Source organism: Pituophis catenifer, unplaced genomic scaffold (genome assembly GCF_029215685.1).
Source record: "Pituophis catenifer annectens isolate HBS135680 unplaced genomic scaffold, rPitCat1.0.hap2 SCAF_2, whole genome shotgun sequence".
In the NCBI taxonomy this organism is placed as follows: Eukaryota; Metazoa; Chordata; class Lepidosauria; order Squamata; family Colubridae; genus Pituophis; species Pituophis catenifer.
Genome location: NW_027256882.1, coordinates 113,135,536 through 113,157,962, shown reverse-complemented (window position 1 = coordinate 113,157,962; position 22,427 = coordinate 113,135,536). Strand labels below are relative to the sequence as shown.

Genomic DNA, 22,427 nt, shown 5'->3' with positions numbered 1-22,427 from the left:
TGTGTTGTCACCAGGGTGGGGTGGTGGGGTGTGGTTATGACTTTATTATTTTTTTATTATTATTTTTATTTCTTTTATATTGTGTTTTTATGTCCTTGTAAGATGCCCTGAGTCACCATGTGCAAGTAGGCAGCAATATAATTTTTCTAAATCAGGGGTGTCAAACTTGCGTAGTCATGGCGTTGTCACAGGACATATTGTGACTTTTCCCCCTTCGCTAAACTGGGCATGGGCATGGCCAGCGCATGACACATCCGGCCTGCGGCCCACAAGTTTGTTCTAAATAAATAAATAAAAGATAATAAGGGATAAAGGGGGAAAGAGGAAGAAAAAAGAAGTAACTTCACTTCAGCAGGTAAAATCAATTTTATTAGTTTATCATCATCTCTAAATAAAATGTAATCTCTCTGCTTCTCATAATTCATCTCTTTGACAAGGAAAACAAAGTCCAAATGCTATGTCAATCAATCTTTGTCAGCAAAAGATCTGTAAGAGCAACCAGATATAACTATTTTCTTCTTTTAACCCTGGTTGAACAAGCCAATTTTATAAATCTTCCCTAATATTTAAAATTATTCTTTAACCCCGTTCTTAAAAAATATTCCCAGAAGTAACTTGTTGCTCATCTGTGTCTGAAAGAGAAAATCCTTCAGAACATTAATATTCTTTTGTATTAATAAGTAAAATGTATTTGTCATTTCTAAAAGAGTCCTTCCAAATTTTAGCAGAGCTCTTTTGTATATTCAAAAGAAAAAAAATATATCCAAATCAGTTCCCTGGTTTAATATCTATTCATCTCCTTTTAGGGAATGAGTCATCCATCAGATCTATTTGTATTACATTTGAATCCCCATTCCAATTAATTTCATAGGCATCCATTGTAGTTCTTCTTGTTTTACACTTCATTAATACATGTCCTCTCAATTTTATCAAGCATTTGACCCATTCTGTCCAAACACTTAGCTAAAAAGTATTCAAAAGTTTTCCCTGAGGATTTCTGATCCATTTTCTTTTTCCTTTGGCTCTAGTGTTCAGCCTTTAAGGTTTCCTTTTTAAAAAAAAAAAAAAAAAAGCAATCTCCACTTTCCCATAAGAAAATAGCTTCTAAATAATGCAAAACTATCATTTCAAATCCCTCTGGTCCCTTAATCAATTGTTAACTTTCCAAACCATTAGTTTTAAGGAGTTAGAAGCTCACATGATAACTACAATAAAACCTTAGCTACTCCACCCATTAGCTGACCATAAAGATAGCAGTTTTTGTAGTCTACTCATGAGGAGCAGCTGTACAGAGTCATATGAATGACCTCATCTCTCTCTCCTTTACTAAGGAGAGATCATGTTGGCTTGGATCCAGCATCCAGTGACAATTCCCTTCTTAAAATCTGTCTTCCTAGCCAGCAAAAGCCAGTAAGGCATCAGCTCACCATGCCACTTACAAGAACGTGACCCAACTCTTGAGATCACCTAAGGCTGGTTAGATGTTCTACCTATTATAATGTCAGTCATATGAGAAATCAAATGTCTATGAGAAATCCAGTTGAAACATCCCCAGGATTAAGAGTTGCAGTTTACTCCCTTGAACAGCTGGAAGGCCACAGGCAAAAGCATGGAAATGTTAGTGGATTCACATGAAGAAAGAAACCAATTTTTCAGCTTCATTCATTCTCCCATCCATCCATTGATCCATCCATCCATCCATTGATCCATCCATCCATCCATCCATCCATCCATCCATCATTCTTCTTTTAAGGGTTGGATAAAAAAGCCTCTGGAAGGTGAATTGCTCCCATTTCTAATTCAAAAATCTGTTAGGTACCAACCTCATGCCCAAAGTGCCTGAATTTCAACAACATAATTTTGGGCAATCTGGATGAATTTGTGTGGGTTGGAATGTAGAAATAGAAATAGTGTATCTCCTAGTGATTTTCTATTCCCATTTCTACTCTTTTGTAAAGAAAAAAAATTGAAGAGTTAAATGCTGAATGTTTGCATCACTCACATGTTACTGACATCAGAATTAAGGCCACTGATTAGGTAAAGAATTTCCAAGTAAAGATATACAACTAACTCTATGAAACCCTCTGAAAACATCTACTCCAACTCAGGGGCGGGTTTCAAAACCCGTTGCTACCGGTTCACTCATGGGTGCACCCACGCTTGCACGCAAAGCTTCTGTGCATGCGCAGAAGCTTCTGAGCATGCGCAGAAGCATCTGGGTAGGTGGGTGGAGCCTCCTGGAGAATCAGTAGCAACCACCACTGCTCCAACTTTAAAAAGTGTTTTTGATATTTTAATAATTGTCTACATTTTGATTTTTTTAAAATGGTGAATGTGTTTGAGTTTGACTTTAAAAATACATTCATATGTTTAAGAAACTCCAGTGACTAGGAAGGGAAGATTTAACATTGTCTGACAGTGAGTCAGGATAATGAAAACATTCACAACACTTATCTATAGACTGAGTCAAATTTACCATTTCTTAATGGGCTCCACATTATTCTTCTCCTTTCCCTATTTGGATAAGAAATGTTTCATATCTTGATGTTGACTTTAAAGCTTACTGTACTTACATTTGGACATGAATTTTATTCCCCACAATCTGATAAATACTCATTTTATATTTTCAGAATTATTCATGCTAACAGTTAGAGAATCATTCATGTCTGAAACCGAGCATTCATTCATCTTGTAAAATTAAACTTCGCCATAAGTGTTTGCTCTGACAAGACAAAACTGAAGAAAGTCAAAATGTAAGTTTATATTTTCATTTCACACACACACACACACACACACACACACACACACACACACACACTCTTTCCCAAGGTCTTTGGGACCAGAGAATGCTGAAACTATATTTCTCTACTATTCCTACCGTTTCCCCTAAAATAAGACATTCCCTGATAATAAGCCCAATCAAGCTTTTGAGCGCATGCCCCCCCTGAAAATAAGCCCTCCCCAAAAATATTTAAATGCATGCGCAGCCGGTCCCTGCCATTTCCTCTGGTTTCCTCCATGTGCCCCCAAATAATAAGACCTCCCCAAAAATACGGCCAAGTGCTTATTTCAGGGTTCAAAAAATATAAGACAGGGTCTTATTTTCGGGAAAACATGGCAGTAGATCTTTGAGTATATAGCCCTGGTGTATATAGCAAAGAAGTCTAAGAACAATATCCAAAAATTATGTTAGTCACAATTTAATCCCAAAGAAATGTGTAACTACAGTATATAAATTTGGTAAATACTGTAAATAAAGTGAACCACATTTTTTCAATACTTCTGAAATATTGAAGATGTAAACTCATATTTTCAGTCTCTGTCATGAAGTGGAACCATTTTCTTCTAGTCTGTGCTGGAACTGCTCCACAGTATGGAAATATGAGTCCAGTTATAATGCAATGCCAACAATTTGCTATGCAGTTAAGTTGATAGCATGATGGACACAACGTGATCCTTGACAGGCTGGGAATATTTTCAGCTTAAAAATAGTGGTGTTGTGGAAATATAAGTTTGGAAGGATGATGACTGTTAACTGACATAAAAATAAAATAAGCAATGTATATAAGTATTTGATGAAGCAGAGCACAAATCTGGAAAAAAAATTGGTCCCCAAACAATTTTTTAATGGAAATCTATTTCCTAATCTTTAAATTGGTTCCACAATTTCTTGCTTATTCTAACAATGTTTATACCAAGAAGTAAATGCAGTTATTTTCCTTCTTTCCAGAGTTTCAAGCTCAGTCACAAACTTTGTCTCATAAACTACAGTGGTACCTTGGTACTCATTGTTAATTGGTTCCTGAAGGTGGGATGAGTACCAAAAATAGTACGTACCAAACAATTTTCCCCCATAAGGAATAACATAGTGAGTCACATGGTAGCTGACACTGACAGTTCTATCTTGTGCATTGAGTACCAAACAAACGACAAATATGGGACAACATTCTCATGTCAAAATGCGTTGAGTACCAAATGCAATGAGTTTCAAAGCAGTTGAGTATCACAAGGTACCACTGTATAATATATATCACTCTCTTATTCCTTTGAATTAGTCTAAAATAATGAAATATTCCTGTGGTGTCTAGATTTTTTTTTTTTGCCAGAACCTAAACTGCCATGTAATGTGCAGTTATATATTACAGGTAGTCCTTATTTAGCAACCACAGCTGAGACTAAGTGAAGTGGTCACTACATTAAAACCATGACTGCGCTTATGATCTTATTTCAGCTTTCCTTCACAGACCTGTGAAAGTCATAAATGCAAGGACTGATTGCAAAGTTACTTTTCCATCACTGACATAACTGCAAAAAGTCACCAGTCAGTTGCTAAATGAGGTCTACCCATATAATAAAAGCATTCCATTAAAAGAGATCTCCTGTCCAGCCATATTTGTTCATGTATTTTGTTTATGAGAAGTAAGTTTTTAAAGTCAGCCCAGTTCTTTGAACCTTGCTCCAGTGGTGAAATGCAGCCGATTCTATCCGGCTCAGGTGAACCAGTAGTGCTGGCGGTGGGAGGCTCCGCCCACCCACCCGGACATCATCATGTCCTGTTTTTGATGCTCTCCGCATGCACAGAAGGTCCTGTGCATGTGCAGAGGTGTCGTGCGTGAGCAAAGCGCGCGCACGCTCCCATTTGGAAACTGGTAGCACAGGTAAGTGGATTTCACCTCTGCCTTGCCCTCATAAGCTTGGTTCAAACATAATACCGAGTAAGATACAGAGTATACTACTCTGATGCTTAGAAATACTCAGTGAATTTGCCGTGTTCTATTTACTTCAGAGCTGTCAAACTCAAGACCTGAATTCGGCCCATGGGGTGCTTAGATCTGGCCTGCAGGGCCATCTTGAAAACAGCAAAGGACTGGCCCACGGTACCTCTGCCAGCAAAAATGGAGCTCAGTAGGCTGTGATGGCCTCCTTCAACCCTCTGCCAGTGAAAACGGAGCTCGGGAGGGCTGAAGGGCTCTGGTTTCACTGGCAAAGGGTTGCAGGAGGCCATTGCAGCCTCCCGAGCTCCGTTTTTGCTGGCAGAGTGCTTGGGCCACCACAGGCGCCCCTGACACGAGTGACATCGAGCTGGTCATGCCAATCCTGGCCACACCCACCTAGCCCCCAAGGTCAAATACAACCCTGATGTGGCCCTCAATGAAATCGAGTTTGACACCCCGATCTAATTGAATTCCAATTTTTCTCCCTGTTCGTAAGGAACTTATTTGAGGAGAAATCTGGACCTGAAAACCTATCTTTTATCTCAAGCCACGCTCTGAAATCAGATGCACTGCAATTGCAGCTAGCTGAGCAGGCAAACCTTACTACTAGAATGAGGTGAGAGAGTCAAATGGAAAATGTGGCAAGGTAGTAGCTAAATTATATGCCTAAACCACCATATAATGTGAGGTTATATATTACAGATAGTCCTTATTTAGCAACCACAACTGAGATTAAGAATTGGGTCACTAAGTGAAGTGGTCGCTATGTGAAAGAGCTTTAAATCCCTTAGCCTGCTTTGCAGGAAACAAAAAACCCAACTTATTGGCTTAATGCACAAGAGAGAACATTTTCCCTGTCCTAATGTGGTAGAAATTATCTATTGCTTATTGAATTAGTATTTGTACAAGGAATAGCAAAAGTCACTCTTGGACTCAGGCAGCAGAGTGTCTTGATTACCTTTGTTATTTTTTTAAAAAAAATGGTAGGATTAAAAATGAGATGTTAGAAGCAATGGACAAGTCACAATCATTCTTAATGGCCAAATTCTGCCTGTGACATCTAAAGCACACAGCTGTATTTCTACCAGAAATTCTAGCTTTCCTCTTACAGAACTTTTCCACATTCATTATTTCAGCTGAAACATGACTTCGTGAGAAGGGAAAGACATAGCTTTGCATATGACATTAAAAAACTAGGCTACCAATAAGCAGAAATGTATGTGCTTCAGTGACGCATAGTAGTTTAATTATGCTGGCTATTGGCTGCCAACATGAAAAATCCTCAAATTGGGTCTGTCATATGGAAGCAGAGAGAAATATTGTGGAGCAAAGGATTAAGAATCAAAAGCATTTGATGCCCTTTTACATTTAATATACAATATTTCATACTGTATGCATTGACAGATAATTAAAATTAAATCCAAATCTTTCTTAATACTAAAATAAGCCAACATTAACAAAATTAAATGTAATTAATTGGAAAAAAAGCATATGCAAATCCTATAGATAATCAAACATGAATTTCAAATCTGTTAGTGGTAGAAAGAGAATGTTATTAGAGCAGTAATATTATGAAAGGAAGCTATTTTCATAGTGCATTATATATCTCAGTTTCTTCATCATCTAATGCAGTCATTAAATCCTGCTTTTCAGGAGGTCAGAGATTACCTAACAGTTTATCTTGCATTACTATATCTGAGAAGCAGAAATAGCTATGGAATTATGGCTGTTACTCTAAAGTGTTGAGTTATTTCTGGATTTAACAATACAAGAGAAGGGTTTTTTTTTCATATTTTAGAAATGAGACAATGCTCACAGAGTTTTAAATTGTTGCAGCAATATGAAATGGATTAGGCATCAATATCCACTTGTTTTGCCAAACCCAAAGATGGGTTTGAAATCTGCTGCATAATACAATTGTTATCCTGAATACATTGAAGAGCTTTTAAAAAGGGTTTTACTTTCTTTTTTTAGAATTTCTCTTTACAGAGCCCACAGTATTCCTGCAGAGGATGAATCATAACTGAAAAAAATCCATTTGGAAAACAGCAACATGACCAAGCTCTGATGACTGTATTTCTAATTGCTGTTATTTGAAGCTTATACGTTTTTCCTCTGAAGTAAGCAAGCAAAGATCTCCAATTGTTTTTGACAAAAACGCTCTGAAAAATACAGCCATTTTCGTCAATAATTTATATTGCCCAAACAATAAACACAATTCTGTGAGTCTTCATGCTTTAACAGTGCATACATTTTAGAGTGTCAGCATATCAAATATACATATATCTACACATGCATGATAAAATGCTAAATAGAAATATCCCAAAGGTGCTTTTTTCAGGAAGCAACAGGACTTTCTTGTTTTTTTCTTTTGAAGACGTTTCATTTCTCATCCAAGAAGCTTCTTCAGCTCTGACTGGATGGTGGGGAATGGAAAGATTTATATACCTTGCAGACAGCTGGTATTTTGCATTCTTTTAGAGGATCGTTGACGCTACTTGGTGGTTTATTTATTATTATTTATTAGTTCGATTTATATGCCGCCCTTCTCCGGAGACTCAGGGCGGCTTACAATGCATTAAGCAATAGCCTTCATACTTTTGTATATACCTGCTTAGTAGGGCTTTTTTGCCCCCCCCCCCCCAAAGTGGTGTTCTATTATCTGTGTCCTCCGGGACACCTGAGTAGCGCAAGTGGGTGTGGAGCCTTCTTGGCTGCAGGATGTTTTCTGCCCTGTGTCCCTTCACTGTAGAAGACAGACGCAGGCTTGAGATGCAGACTGAAGTGTAAAGTATACCCTTAAAAGTACAAGGAAGTCCAGTTGCCTCCTGAAAAAAGCACCTTTGGGACAACCATGACCTGGATGACTGAGAATCTCCATAGATGTTTTGCTAAATAAAAAGTGCAGCCACCGTAACAAAACCTGCTTATGTGCTACACTTGAGCTCTCAAAATGAGAAGGGAATAATCTTGTGGGGGTTTTTGGTTTTTGATTTTTGAGAAGCAGGTACAGGGACTTACAACTGTTGACTTACAACAGTTCATTTAATGGACCGTTCAAAATTACAACAGCACTGAAAAAAATGACTTATGACCGTTTTGCACAGTTACGATCTTTGAATGTAGATCCCCATGATCATGTGATCCCCATGATCATGTGATCAAAATTCAGATACTTGGCAACTGGTTCATACTTATGACCGTTGCTATGTCCCAGGATCATGTGATCATCTCTTGCGACTTTCTGACAAGCAAAGTCAATGGGGAAGCCAACAACTGGGTTACTGATTTAACAACTGCAGTAATTCACTTAACAACTGCGGCAAGAAAGGTTATAAAATGGGGCAAAAGTCAGTTAACAAATGTCTCACTTAACAACAGAAATTTTGGGCTCAATTGTGGTCATAAGGTGAGAACTACCTGTAGTTGTTAATGCTTACCGTAATAACAAAGCTAGATCAGTTGCAGAGATCAAAACTATTGCATTAGATGTCCATCCTTGTATAACCCAACTTTTGGTCCATATATCACAATGCCTCTCAGCTATTTATTTGTCCCAATTTTACAGGGAAGGGGTTCCCCCAGCTATCTGATACTTTTCATATGAGGTACCTATTAGGTGTTCTTCACCTTTAAGTGAATGCACATCCAATATTTCCAAATTAGGACAGGAGAGTTCTGAGATTAACATGGGATAAATTGGATCAGCAGATGGTTGTCTTGAATGCTGATAAAGCTTTTTATATGGCGCTCAATGTTTTGGAACACAGATGAAGTTACATTTGGTTTTGGTTTTTCTTTTGGTTATCATAAACTGTCTTATTTTTCTACGCGCCTATTAGGATGATATACAGACTGGAGTAAAGATAAATATTTGAGGTATTTTTTGTTTGCAGTTCTGGTCACTGACTGCAATAAATACTATTCATTCATTCATTCATTCATTCATTCATTCATTGAGGTAGTTCATCTCAGGGTTAGTTCACATTTCCTGGAATGGGTATAATACAGTTTGTGTAGTTTTGTAAACAGATACGAATACAACTTTCTCAATGGATGCTAATGACCCAGAAAGGTACTCAGCTGTTGCCATTTTTGGTACATATATACCCAGTTAAAAATCAAGAATGTCCAAGATATATATACCATGTTTCCCCAAAAATAAGACCCTGTCTTATATTTTTTTGAACCCTGAAATAAGTGCTTGGCCTTATTGCCATGCACTCAAAAGCCCGATTGGGCTTATTATCAGGGGATGTCTTATTTTGGGAGAAACAGGATATATATGAAACTAAACTAAATTAAGGCAATTATCAAAGCCGTTCACTAGAGAACAAAAAGATTGCCTTTTCAAGTGAAATATTCCAGAAGAACAGATGGTCAGGAATTCTACTCATTATTGCATTTATGTTTTTTGTGTCTTATATTTATTTTTACTAATATAAGAGTGCCTTTAAGTCATAGATCTCAAACAATTTAGACTAACAAAAATCCCCTCTTACTGAATGCATTATGAATTTAGCTTTTTTTTTTTTTTAAAGAGGCCCGTTTCCATGGTTGCATTCCAAATCAACATATTCCACAAGTGCCACACTTGAAAGGAGATACAAGGCTAATTTTCTGCCCCTTATTATTCGTAGAGAATGATGTATGCATCTGGCATTGCTTCCTACAGAATAACTATTAAACATTTATTTCAACAACTCTCTGCGTTCTGACCATGAGACTACTGAACATGGATAGCTATAGAAGTTGGGACATCTGCAAGGGGGAGTCAAACAGCATCAAAGGGATGGATGCAAACAAGTGATCAGAGCCCTGTCTTTTTGGTAAATGCATGCGATGCCTATTCAAAAAGGGTGGGGCTTTAGTTTCTCAATTCTGCTTTCCATTTTGATGCTACAAATCCTTTATCACAGTTTTTCAGGTCAGTCCCCCAACTATTTCACCAGAATTCATGGATTTTGTTTAAGCAGCAGGAAGAGACTGTAGCTGTAGCCCTGCATGCCTTTGCAGAACTTTATCTGGGACACTAGTTGCAGTCCTTTTTGAGGTAGCAGGTTTCACTGAGAGTTACTCATGTACCCATCTCCACCCCAAGATTGGATCTATGCAATATGCGAAAGATTATCTAGAACAAGGGTCCCAGCCCCTGGGCCATAGCTCATACTGGGATGCAGCCTATTCAGAACTGGGCCGCATAAGCACCGGGCAAACACATGAGCTCGTACAGCTCCACTTGCATGAGCAATATGTGTCCTTCACTTATGCAAATGGAGCTACGTGTCCACGCACATGCACCTGCTACTTCACAGAACCATCCCTTCTCCTCCCCCACTCACACCGCTGGGCCACAAAGCCAGAAAGGTCGAAGACCGCTGATCTAAAATATGGGTCCAAACTTTTGGCTTGTTTGTGCTGCAAAGAAGAATTGTCCAGAGAAAACCTACATATTCATTGTTTCCTACAGGACCATCTTTTTTATATACATTCTTCCGGACTTGAGCAAGAACCTCAGAAGGGAATACTATGGTTTCTTTACCCTTGCAGGCAGAGAGAAATCTGCAAGCAGACTTTTTAATGGTAATCTCATCTCTTTGGAAGAATTTGCCAACTAATATTTATATAATAATATAACAACAGTTCTGTTTATAAATCCATTGAAAAGTGTACAATAATGAAATTGATAGGAAACTGACAAGAACGCTTTTTGGATATGCCAAAGTGTTATTATTCCATTGACCTCGCTAATAAATAATTTGTTCCTGACATTCTTTTGTTATTTCATGACAGTGCACTTTCATTTAAATGCTTTGCTAAAATCAATCTGAACTGAACTTTTCCAACTATACACACAAGACTTATTGGAATATGTCAGCACTGAGTAAATATGTATGACCTTTAAACTAATATTTTGGTTCCTGCTGATCAGATAGGATTTCCTTCCTTCCTTCCTTCCTTCCTTCCTTCCTTCCTTCCTTCCTTCCTTCCTTCCTTCCTTCCTTCCTTCCTTCTAATTATCACTTTGGACTTAGGACAGTGTAATATACAAAACAAAAATACATACACAAACCCCAATTATTAAGTATGGTTAATGCATGTACCTCTGAAGAAAAAGAGAAATCTATAATATAAGGGCTGCCACACCAAGTGCCACACCTCAGGAAGTGGTGGACTTTCCTTCACTGGAAGGGATGGCATGGGAATTTAAACAAAGATTGGGTAGTTATTTGTTGGAGATACTTGTTAGAGATATTTGTTGGAGTTGTGGATTTCTACCCTGGTCAGAAATCTAGAATAGTTACTCTCAAAAATCCATTCTAAATCTTATATTCTATAATACTTTTAAAAAAAAAAGTATTCTTAAATTAATTTACTGGACCAAATTTTGTTCCATTAAGTACAGTTTTTAATTTAACATGCATCCTTTTAAACAATAGCAACTTTTATGAAATAATACAACAAACAATTTAAAAAACTTCCCATCTGCACTGTTCCATATACTTACTTCCTAATGGATTTGAAGAAAGAAAATATACAACTATTCAATACAAACTGTACAATACAAATATCTATTTGATTCTATTAGCTTATAATAAAGCTTTAGACAAACTAAAAAGAATTTGTACTCCATCAATCATTCTATGGTTGAAAAAACTCTATAGTGAAGGAAGAACATTTATCAACAGTTTGACTTGTCCAAGATAAGTTTCTTTGGACATAGAGCACAGGGTGTAGAGTGGTCGATTTTACTGAGCAAGGTCTGACTCCTTCCCAGAGCTGCTATTCCTGCAAAAATTAAGCCTCTAAAAGGTCTCTGCTGGAATCTGTGGCTAAAAAGTCATATCTTGCCCTGAGCATTTTTCTTCACACTATAACTGTTGAATGAAACAACACTTATTAGCAGAAAAACAGTATAGCAAGCTCCATAGCAGAGCACCTCAAATTGGATCTGTTGGGTTGAACTGCTATCAAAGCCTGGATTTAGGATATCATATGTCAAACTGGCGGCCTGCAGGCTGGATGCATCACGCACAGGCCACGCCCACCCCAGCTCTGCAAAAGCAAAAAAAAATGTCACAATTCATCACGATACGTCACGTGACACAATCAAGTTTGACACTCATGATATAGAGCAAAGATTGTCACTAAAACAACAGCTACGGTATCTTTATGCAACATCAGTCTTTACAACTTGAAAGTATTGGCCTGTTTCTTTCTTCTGGAAGCTAAACTATGGGCCAAGATGTTAAGAAGAAGAAAAGAAAAAATGTCATTTGGTTTCGCTATAGAAGGAAATAATTAAGGAAAAGTATTTGGGTTTTCTAGTTTTCATTCATGTGCAGTTCCTCATGCATATGAGGGGATTGACTATCAAACTTAAGTAGCATCTCATCTGAAATTCCATTTTGGGTATATTTGGGATAAACCTGTGATGAAATTCAATTTTTTTTACTACCAGTTCTCTGGGCATGGCTTGGTTGGTGTGGGATGGCTTGGTGGGTGTGGCTTGGTGGGCATGGCAGGGGAAGGATAATGCAAAATCCCCACTCCAGGGGAAGGATACTTCAAAATCCCCATTCCCTCCCCATTCCTGGAGGAAGGATATTGCAAAATCTCCATTCCCACCCCACTCTGGGGCCAGCCAGAGGTGGTATTTGCCAGTTCTCTGAATTACTCTAAATTTCTGCTATCGGTTCTCCGAACTACTCAACGCTACTGGTTCTCCAGAACTGCTGGATTTCACCCCTGGGATAAACACATAAAGTTACGCTGCTGACAAACATTGGTTACAAATATAGAGAACTGTAAATAACTGTGTATTTCCATGAAACACACACACACACAAACACACAAATCTACAATTGAGAATGTGCTTTGCTAGATTATTTTTACATTAAAAAGTCTTAGAATTGTACCATGTAGTTATCAACCAGTTTTATTACTGCTAAGCGTTAAAAGCCTTCAATTTTGTGTCCATGCTGTCCATGCTATAACCTTAAACACATTCACACATCCAAGGCATCTACAACATCTTCAAGTGTACCACTTCAAATTCCCAATGAACCACTTCAAATTCCATGTTTGACAGAATGGGCTTCACTGTTTTCTCATATTAAACTATCCCTTTAAATGCAACAGCATGTTCTGTTTCTAGCAAACAAGCCAAAGAAAAGATTAATTTATGTTGAGATCACCACCAAAATAATTTTGGTTACCCCGCTATGTCTATCATGGGAGCTATTAGCATCTTAATTTGATTTGTGCCATGATTAAATTCCAGCTTCCAAAATTTACATGAGCAATTGAAACTTTACTATCACCAAGGCTGCCTTATTGTTCTGCTGCCAAATGGTTTGGAGTTACATACTTGTCCTTATTTCTATATCCCTAGAGTGTTTTTTTTTTCTGAGTCAGAACGCTTAACTTTATGAGACAATTTAGCAATTGTATATAATCATAAAATCTCGCTTGCACCACCGGACTGAGTTGCCATAATAGCAAGAAAGATTTGAAAGGATTTGATTGCATGCTTCTCACTTGAGGCCCTTAAATGATCTTCCAAACCCTTATTTAAAATAATGTACATAGTCTTGTCTGAGATGAATATACTCAAAAGTTCTGGTCCTTCTTAGCTCCTATAATTGAAATCAGAAAGACTCTTTTTTGTGGTCTTTGAAACCACATTCATCCACAGTTGCTGAAAAGAGTTGACAAGGATTCCTGCTATGCTGAGCATAGAAACATTTAGGATTCTACTGGTTGCCCTAAAATAGGATTAACATTATTTGATAAAAAAAGAAAAGGAGTCCTCAAAAGTTCTCTTAAATCAAAGACCTCTTACATCTTAGTCTTTCCCTTGTGGTATCATCTTATACCCATGATGGCGAACCTATGGCACACGTGCCAGAGGTGGCATGCAGCGCCCTCTCTGATGGCATGCAAGCCATCATCACAGTTCAGCTGTGCCACGCATGTGAACATGCCTCCCACCAGCCAGCTGGGTTTCTTCCACACATGTGCAAGGGTGGGGCACTTGCAGGAGGGTGCACAGGGCACATGCGGGGCACGGGGCATGTGAGGGGGTTGCGCAGGGCACATGTGGGGCATGGGGCACATGCAGGGACAGGGCACGTGCGCAGAGGGCCATGCGTGCATGCACGCAGTGACAGGGTGCCTGCAGGGGACACACACACACATGCACGGGAGCTGTGTGCGCAGTGCATTTTGGATGCTCTGGGTGCGCTGTGGGCACTCGGTCCAGAAAAGGTTAGCCATCACTGTCCTATACACTAGTTTACCTACTAGGCAGTCCCAATACAATAATAGAAATAAAGGCTGGCCATCAAACAAATGAAACTAATGATGATGGTTTAGGACTGAATTTCTTAAATTTTTCATAATGTCAGAACACTAAACCATGTTCCATTTTAATGAGGAATACCTACGATGCTCTCTTTTTTTAAAAAAGAGGATGGGATGTTGAGATCAATAGAGGTAGACTTTGACTTACGATCATAATAGAGACCAGAATTTCTGGTGCTAAGCAAGGCAATTGTTAAATGAGTTATGCCTGGTTGTATAAGTGAATCATTGCAGTTACATAAATCACACACTTGTGAAGCAAATCCAATTTCCCCCATTGACTTTGCTTATTGGAAGCCAGCTGGGAAGACTGAAAATAGTGATCACGCTGCAACTGTCATAAGTACATGTCAATTGCCAAGCACTCACATTTTGTTCACATGATGATGGGGATGCTGTGACAGTTGTAAGGACTGCAAGGACTGGTCATAAATCACTTTTTTCAATACTTCAAATGGTCACTAAACAAATTGTTGTAAGTTGGTTGTATGTTTAGCCACAGTTTTTAAATTCTCTTACTTGATTTGTGATTTATGAGCTTGCATAGAGCATCATATTTCATCGATGCCTGGAAGAAGGTAGTGTAATAGTCTCCCTGTTTCAAAAACTTGATTTTGATTGTTTTGAGTGCTGAAAAGAAGACACTCTCACAAAGATTGTGCAGCCAGTATGATCTTCAGTGATGTTTCACTTAACAGCTCCTTCTCTGTGAATTTTCTTCCAAAATCTTCTAATGATTTTTTTTCTCAGATCATTTAAATGTCATATTATAGTAAATAAAGGCCCATCAATATAGTATTTATTTATTGGGTAAATGGTTTGAATCAATCCCAACTACTCTTCTCTTGGAACTTGGAATCAACTTATGGAATACTTTCATGTTATTTGAGAAGTATTGGCTGGCTGTAGGACATAATTTAAGAAACTCTGCTTTAGAATGGGTAATTTTAAGGTTAATTAAAACATAACTATGCAGCTAATACTAATTTTAATGCCTGCAAGAAATCATGAAGTGGCACTTTGCAGAAGTTCAAAGGAGAGCAGAAAAGTCATTACATAAACTGTGAATTAAAATGGGGAGGATTTTCTATGTGAGCATATTGGCTTATACATTTCTTCCTTCTTGACTAATCCATCTGTTTTCTGCCTCTGATTTTATGTTGTCAGCTTCTTAGAGGAAGACATAGCTGTGGATATGTATACACATGTATGTGCATGAAAAAAGTGGGGATTGCAACATTTTGAATAATAGCCTAAACACTCTGGCTTTTGAACTGACTTCACATCTCCTCTTCCATATGTAGTTGCTCTGCTAAGATAGAGGCAGTGATGAAATGCAGCCGGTTCTATCCGGCTCAGGCGAACCAGTAGCGCTGCTGGTGGGAGGCTCTGCCCACCCGCCCGGACACCATCACATTCTGTTTTTTACACTTTGTGCATGCGCAGAAGGTCCTGCGCATGCACAGAGGTGTTGCGTGTGAGCGAAGCAAGCGCGTGCGCGCATGTGCTCCCATTTGCAAACCAGTAGCGAAGGTAAGTGGATTTCACCCCTGGATACAGGAAGATAGTATGCTCCTCTTGTTCTCAGACTCAGGCACAAAAGAGGTTGCAAGACCTTGTCTATCAACAGCATAATCCATTCCGAGTTGCAAGAAATGATCTAGGTACAGCAACAAGAAAAAAAGTGTTCTTATGGAAAACATTACACTCTAAGCTGTACAGGTAGTCCTTGACTTATGATCACAATTGAGCCCAAAGTTAATGTTGCTAAGTGAGACATTAAATAAATTTTGCCTCATTTTACAACATTGCTTGCCCCAGTTGTGAAGTGAATTACTGCAGTTGTTAAGTTAGTGACATGGTTCCATTGACTTTGCTTGTCAGAAGTTTGCAAAAGGTGATCCCGTGACCTTGGGACACTGCAACCCATCATAAATATTTGAGTCAGTTGCCAAGGGTCTGAATTTTGATCAGGTGACTTTTATTCATATCCTTTACATGTATTTCTAATTATGTTTACACTTGTATCTATCATAAAATACATGCTTGATGAAATAAATAATTTTTTTTTTAAAAAAATAAATAAAAAATAAGAAGTGTGTAAATGTGAAAAATGGCCATAAGGCTCTTTTAAGTGCCGTTGTAACTTTGAACAGTCAATAAATGTACTGTTGTTTGTTTGTATTTTGGTTCTTTTCTGGAGTTCTGAACACTAACTGAAATATATTATGGCAAAACAGTTATTCAAAATAATATAGTTATTATGGAAAGGTAGGGGAAAAAACAAATACATGCAGAGAAAGTGACCTAACTGAAGTTGATTTGGGATGCAATGGGTGAAATTTATCCTTTAGTTCTACTAGCACAATGATATCATTGAAGAAATTATATACTCTTTAATTGAGTGGGTATAATGGACACTCCCTGTTGATGCATTAAACAGAGGTTTCACCTTAAATGGAATAAGCTTGTATGTGCAACACAAAGCACTAACTTCTATCATCATCCTTATTTCCAAGAATAACTTTTGGCTGCATAAATATTGCATATGTTTTCTTAGAAAATAAAAATTATGGGTGGCTACAGTGATTCCCACCTTCCGAGAAACAGGGGGAGCGCCAGAAACAACATGAGTCATTGTCAAAGATTACCAAAATTTGCAATGATTAGGCATTCCACAAATCAGAGTTCCCAATAAGCAGACAGTTATGGTATGCAATAAAACCCCCCAAACATTTTATTGCTGATATTGGCCATAATAGGAGTAAAAAATGCTTTCCAAATGATTACAGTAAATCTATTATCAGTAAATCAGTGTATTATAAAGTCTGGTGTATTTACTCATGATGTGCACTTAGGCGTAAGATTGCAACGCATTCCTTTGCTGTGTATTAAGTTGGTTAATAAGATTTACTGAGTAAATCTATGGTTGGCTGGGTTTGCACCACATGGCAAGCCAACATCAAATAAAACTTAGCATGGGGCAAACCGTTTTTCCAATGTTAAGTGTCACAAGAATGGGTTAGAATGAACCAAGTATGGATAAATCCACACAGAGTCTATGAAAACGCCACAGCGAACTCGCTGCGTCTAACTCACCATGGCTAACTCATCACAGCCAACTTGCCATGGCCATCTCATCACAGGACAACTTGATGTGGGACAAGATTTACACTAATACCAAAGAAATTGTGGATTGGAATCATTAAAGAAAGGATGCAAAAGGAAGGACAGAATGAAATGTGAATGACAAAAATTAAAATATTTATTTATTTATTTTAAATAATTAAATTGAATTGTTAAATTGTCCTGCAGTGAGTTGGCCATAGTGAGTTTTCTCATGGTAATTTAGCCATGGTGAGTTGGCTGTGGCGACATGTCCCATTCCAATTCACAGAACCATATATAAACATCAGTACAACGCTTTTCCTTCGATTTGAGGCAGAGTTTCTGTTTGGCAGAATAATATGATCAGGGAACCTTGTACAACAAATCTAAAAACAATGTTTTGGAGTTAACAATAATTTAACATGGTACAACATGTACATTTAACATGGTACAATCTTTGATAGTGTGAAAGGCATTCCAACTTGCCTACACTTAATGCTTCCTGTTTTACAGAGCAAAAATGCTTGCCAAGTTTCAGCAATCAAAGCTTTTAGAATAAATATCTCTTAGGCACAACATTTACTGCCAACAAAGCATTTTCTGTGAAGTTCATGATTAAACAGAGCAGTCAAAGACTTAGAACCAATTAGTACATTACAATAGTTTCTCATAGAAAATTATCTTTCATGCCCACTAAAGTGCATTAGACACCACTTATGTTAAAGTGTTTTCTTTAACAGAGAAAGTCTGGATGGATCTAAGGAGATAGCAGTTGGAATCTGAAGCTGAGAATCATAATACCAACATCTTTACTTTTTAGGAACCTTTTCTAGAATGGATATTGTAGCATTTGGAGAATGATTCTTGTCTTTAAAGCAGCCGATAAAAGAATAAAAATTCACTTTCTTATATGATAAGAGAGCACTTCCTTGCCCCAAAGGGGCCTGTATAAAATCAATGGTTAAAGCTCAAGAACACATAGTCCAAGGAGCAAACGTTAGAAATCATCCACTGCATCCACCTTTCTTTCCCTTTCAAAGATACAACAATCAACTTTCTCTTTTAAGATTAAGATTAAACAAAAGTTGTAAGAGAAGAGAAGCAACAGGTTTCTTATCAACAATGTTGATAAGGAACAGGGAGAGACATCATTTGAGAGAAAGCCAACACTTTATGGAAAAAGAATAGTCAGATAAATTTTGGCTTGAGATAATTAGCATAATCCTCACACTTATTTTTTTTTTATAAACTTCAATTTTTCAGAAGATCATGGAGGATGAGGGTTGGGGGTTGAGCACAAACAGAGATGAGGAAGTTTTAAATATGTCTCCAGTTAAAGGAAATGTATTTGTGGTCTTCCATTTCTTTCAGTGGAAGAAAAATAGAAAATTATGATGGATTTTACCCCTTGCCTAATATGTCTAAGATTTTATGCCAGTCAATAATCAAAATAAAGAGATTTGACTAATCTAAGCTCCCTCTGCTCCCATGCTGTCTCTGAACAAGAGCAGCAGTAGTCACCAAAACATATTACAGTACAGGATGCTATTATGTTCTCTCAAGCAAGATTTGACTTGCATGATATTTGGGAAGTCCCACATAATAATCTTTCTGTACAAATCTTTTCTTTTAGCTAACCTTCAATATGATAGCTACTTACTACACTACAATAATGTCATGTTTATGCCACAAAGAAGAGGGGCCCCTGAAGGCAGGACAAGAAGCAATGGATAAAAACTAATCTACAATTAAGGCAGAATTTCCTGACAGTTAGAACAATTAATCAGTAGAATGACTTGCCCCCAGAAGTTCTGGGTGCTCCAACACTGGAAGTTTTAAAGAAGAGATTGAATAACCTGTTGTTTAAAATAGTATAAGGTTTCCTGCCTAAGCAGAGAATTAGATTAGAAGACCTTCAACAGCCCCTTCCAATTCTGTTATTCTATTCATCCCTTTTAATGGGGACTAAAATCACCATTAATGTGGAACAATTCTTTTTCATCATCTGGAAATTCTGAAATAATCTTGCATATGAGCCGTGGTGACACAGTGGTTAGAATGCAGTACTGCCGGTTACTTCTGCTGACTGCCGGCTGCCTTCAATTTGGCAGTTCTAATTTCCCCAGGCTCAAGGTTGACTCAGCTTTCCATCCTTCCGAAGGTGTGTAAAATGAGGACCCAGATTATTGGGGGCAATATGCTGACACTGTAAACCACTTAGAGATGGCTGTAAAGCACCGTGAAGCAGTATACAAGTCTAAGTGCTATTGCTATATGATATCAGTATATTCTGTGGGTAAATGCCCAAGAATTTAGCAATCCTTTGGCAGATGAGATTAATATTATGATCACAGGATACAGTTTTTATTGCTACTGTAAGAAAAGGAATTTAATTATAACAAATTATTTTTGTTTCAGTATTGCATATTTAATGTGCATATATTTTCTATAACCCCTGCTGAATTTGCAGCATATGAACAAAAACACATTCACACATAGATTAGTCTTCTTACTGCTGAATAATTCTGCTTTTAATTGTTTTAGAGTTGAAGTACAATATGAATTCCTCTTCTAATTTAATTTTCTCCAATACCAGATTCTAGTGTCCATCATTCACTCGCAGATTCCCTACTAAAAAACTTGATAAATAGCACATTGTGAAGAAACTATGTTCAATAAATTAATTTGTACGATAATTTTTGAAATTTTAATCTTAGCTTTCAATAATAATGTGTGTTACTGCACAAATTGTTCCAGCATGTATTTGCATGAATCCATTTGCCATAGGCAAATTTTAAAACTAATGTATTTTACAGCCAATGTTCAGACTTCTGCTTTGTTCATTCCCATTCTTTGTTATACAGTAAATCACTTTCCCTAATTAGTTCTAATTAAGTATTTCACAAAACCTCTTTATCTCGCTCATGTTTTTTCATTTTATTGTAGTAACACTTTGTTCTATCTTTAGTGCATTACACTTTACACAATATTTTAATTCATCCAGTAACAAAGAGGTTAATTGATTCTCAGGGTATAGAAAGAAACAAGGTAAGAGCTAATGTGTTCATCTTTTCAGTCTTAAATAACTAGCATTTATATTTCCATAGTTACTTTTCTTCATAGAGAAGATGTTTCATAGATGTAGTAAATGACAAAGAGACTGCATAAATCTTACGGATTGCATTTATGTTGCAAGCATTTAATGGCACACATTTGAGAACTTGAAATTATTTTGGTATTTGTTTGGTACCACATTGTTTATCAACCCAAATGCATGAACCAATTTTCTTTTTGCAGAAAACCAACATACTTCTCTCATAGAGCAAAAACAAATGGACTGGAGGACCAAAATGATTTGTGCGTATGCATAATCCAGGATTAATAACCAATTAATACCCATCACTAGAGATAACTGATCTTGTCTTCTACATAATCTCATATACTCTATGTATAATGTCGAACATTTTCCAGGCTTCTGATGAATTTGAATGTATGGAAACAAAAGCATTGTCTAGTTTGATTCATATACCACTGTTCAAGAAGTGGTTATCTATCTCCTCAAGAAGTCATTGTTGGATTCAATTTCAACCTTTCCTTTCTAAGAAGGTAGCTGGACTGCAATTTCAGAGAAATCTGGAAAAAACATATGATGGGAATCTCTTTAACACATGATTCAGACCTGGATACAGTACTGAGATGGTATTGAATGTTGATAATCCATGCTGGGACAAGGAAGAAGGCTTGTCTCTGGCTTTTCTGACTTTCTTAGCAGCTTTTGGTGCCATTAATGATGGTGTCCTTCTGGACAGGCTTAAGTAGTTGGGAATAGGAGATATGGTGTTATGCTGGCTCTCCTTGTTCCTTATGCACAATTCTCTCCCCATTCTTATTTAACTTCTAGATCAGAGGTGTCAAAATTGTGGCCTATAAGCCAGATGCGTCATGCACTGGCCATGCCCACCTATTTTAGTGAAGGGGAAAAAAGTTGCTATAGAAAAGTTGCTATAAAAGTCGCGGGTTTGACACCCCTGTTCTAGATGAAGCTGCTGGATAAGATCATTCTCAAATGCTGTGGTGTTGATAGTTATGAGTACACCTTAATACCCTCCTGTAACACTGCTAACACATGAACTGTGTAGCTTGCCAATGGGCTTTTAGTGCCCATTCTTGATGATTGGATGACTACTGAGGTTTTAGTGTGTAATCAATTCATCACAGATACTGTTTCTATACGTATTTTCATCTTGACAATTAAAATAGTTTAGTTCTACTATCCTTTCAAAACCTTCAGAGTATTCTGCAGAAAGTTATCGATCAGAGTACTCGGCTGAAAGTTGCAGACCTGATCAGTATAAAAACTGTCAGAAAGAGACAGTTACAGCAAAACTTTTTAAGTACTGCTCAATTTCAAAATTGGATTTCCTTTTTTAACAGCAGCAGCTACTACTGATCAAAATTAAATCAGAAACTTGAACATTGTTTCAAGGCAACGCTCAGGTTTAATAGAACAAGTCAGTACTCTAATGATCAGATAGATTGCTTTTTGACTGCACAAGGACAGATTATTTAAACAGAAATCACAGAAGAATAAATATATAAAAACAAAGTAGAAGATAAACAACTCCTAATAAAACATAAGTCAAAACATTATTTTTTAAAAAAATGATAACACATTCTTCCCATTTATTTCATTTATTGTCCTAGCTGCTAAATAGTGTCTAAATATTTACACGATACTTTGAATATTAAGCACTGGAGATTATTGATATATCTGTTTAAATAATACCATCTGTTTCTAATTGACCTTTTAATTGGAATTTTTTTTGGAAAACCCATATTCAAAATCTCTGAATTGCTGTGTAATACATTATATATAAGGAACCATTCCTGCTTGAACTTACTTAAGCTTGTACTGACAGCTTCGCCGTTGTTGCATTTGCTCCAATTTTGGTTTTCCAATCTTGTCTTGTTGGCAACAGTAGGGAAAAGTTTTGACAGCCATTTGCCAACCTCATTTGTTATTGCAATTCTTACTTGCTCAACAAAACAACAATTTAAAAACTATGATATTTAGACCCAAAAAGAATTCTTGAGAAAAACACTGACTAAAGAAGAGTATTTAGACGACAGTAGATGTTTACCACATGTTTATTTCTTTGATGCATAACATGGCAAGAAGAAAAGTTTAGATCAGTAAGAGCTGTATCTACATTAGAGAATACATCAATGATTTGGACG

General features: G+C 37.2%; 1 protein-coding gene across 1 annotated transcript in view; it reads right to left on the bottom strand.

Annotated features, from left to right (window-relative positions):
* The window catches only part of HTR4 (5-hydroxytryptamine receptor 4), a 162,552-nt gene that overhangs the window by 7,502 nt on the left and 132,623 nt on the right, over positions 1–22,427 (bottom strand). The gene's annotated exons all lie outside the window — the stretch shown is intronic.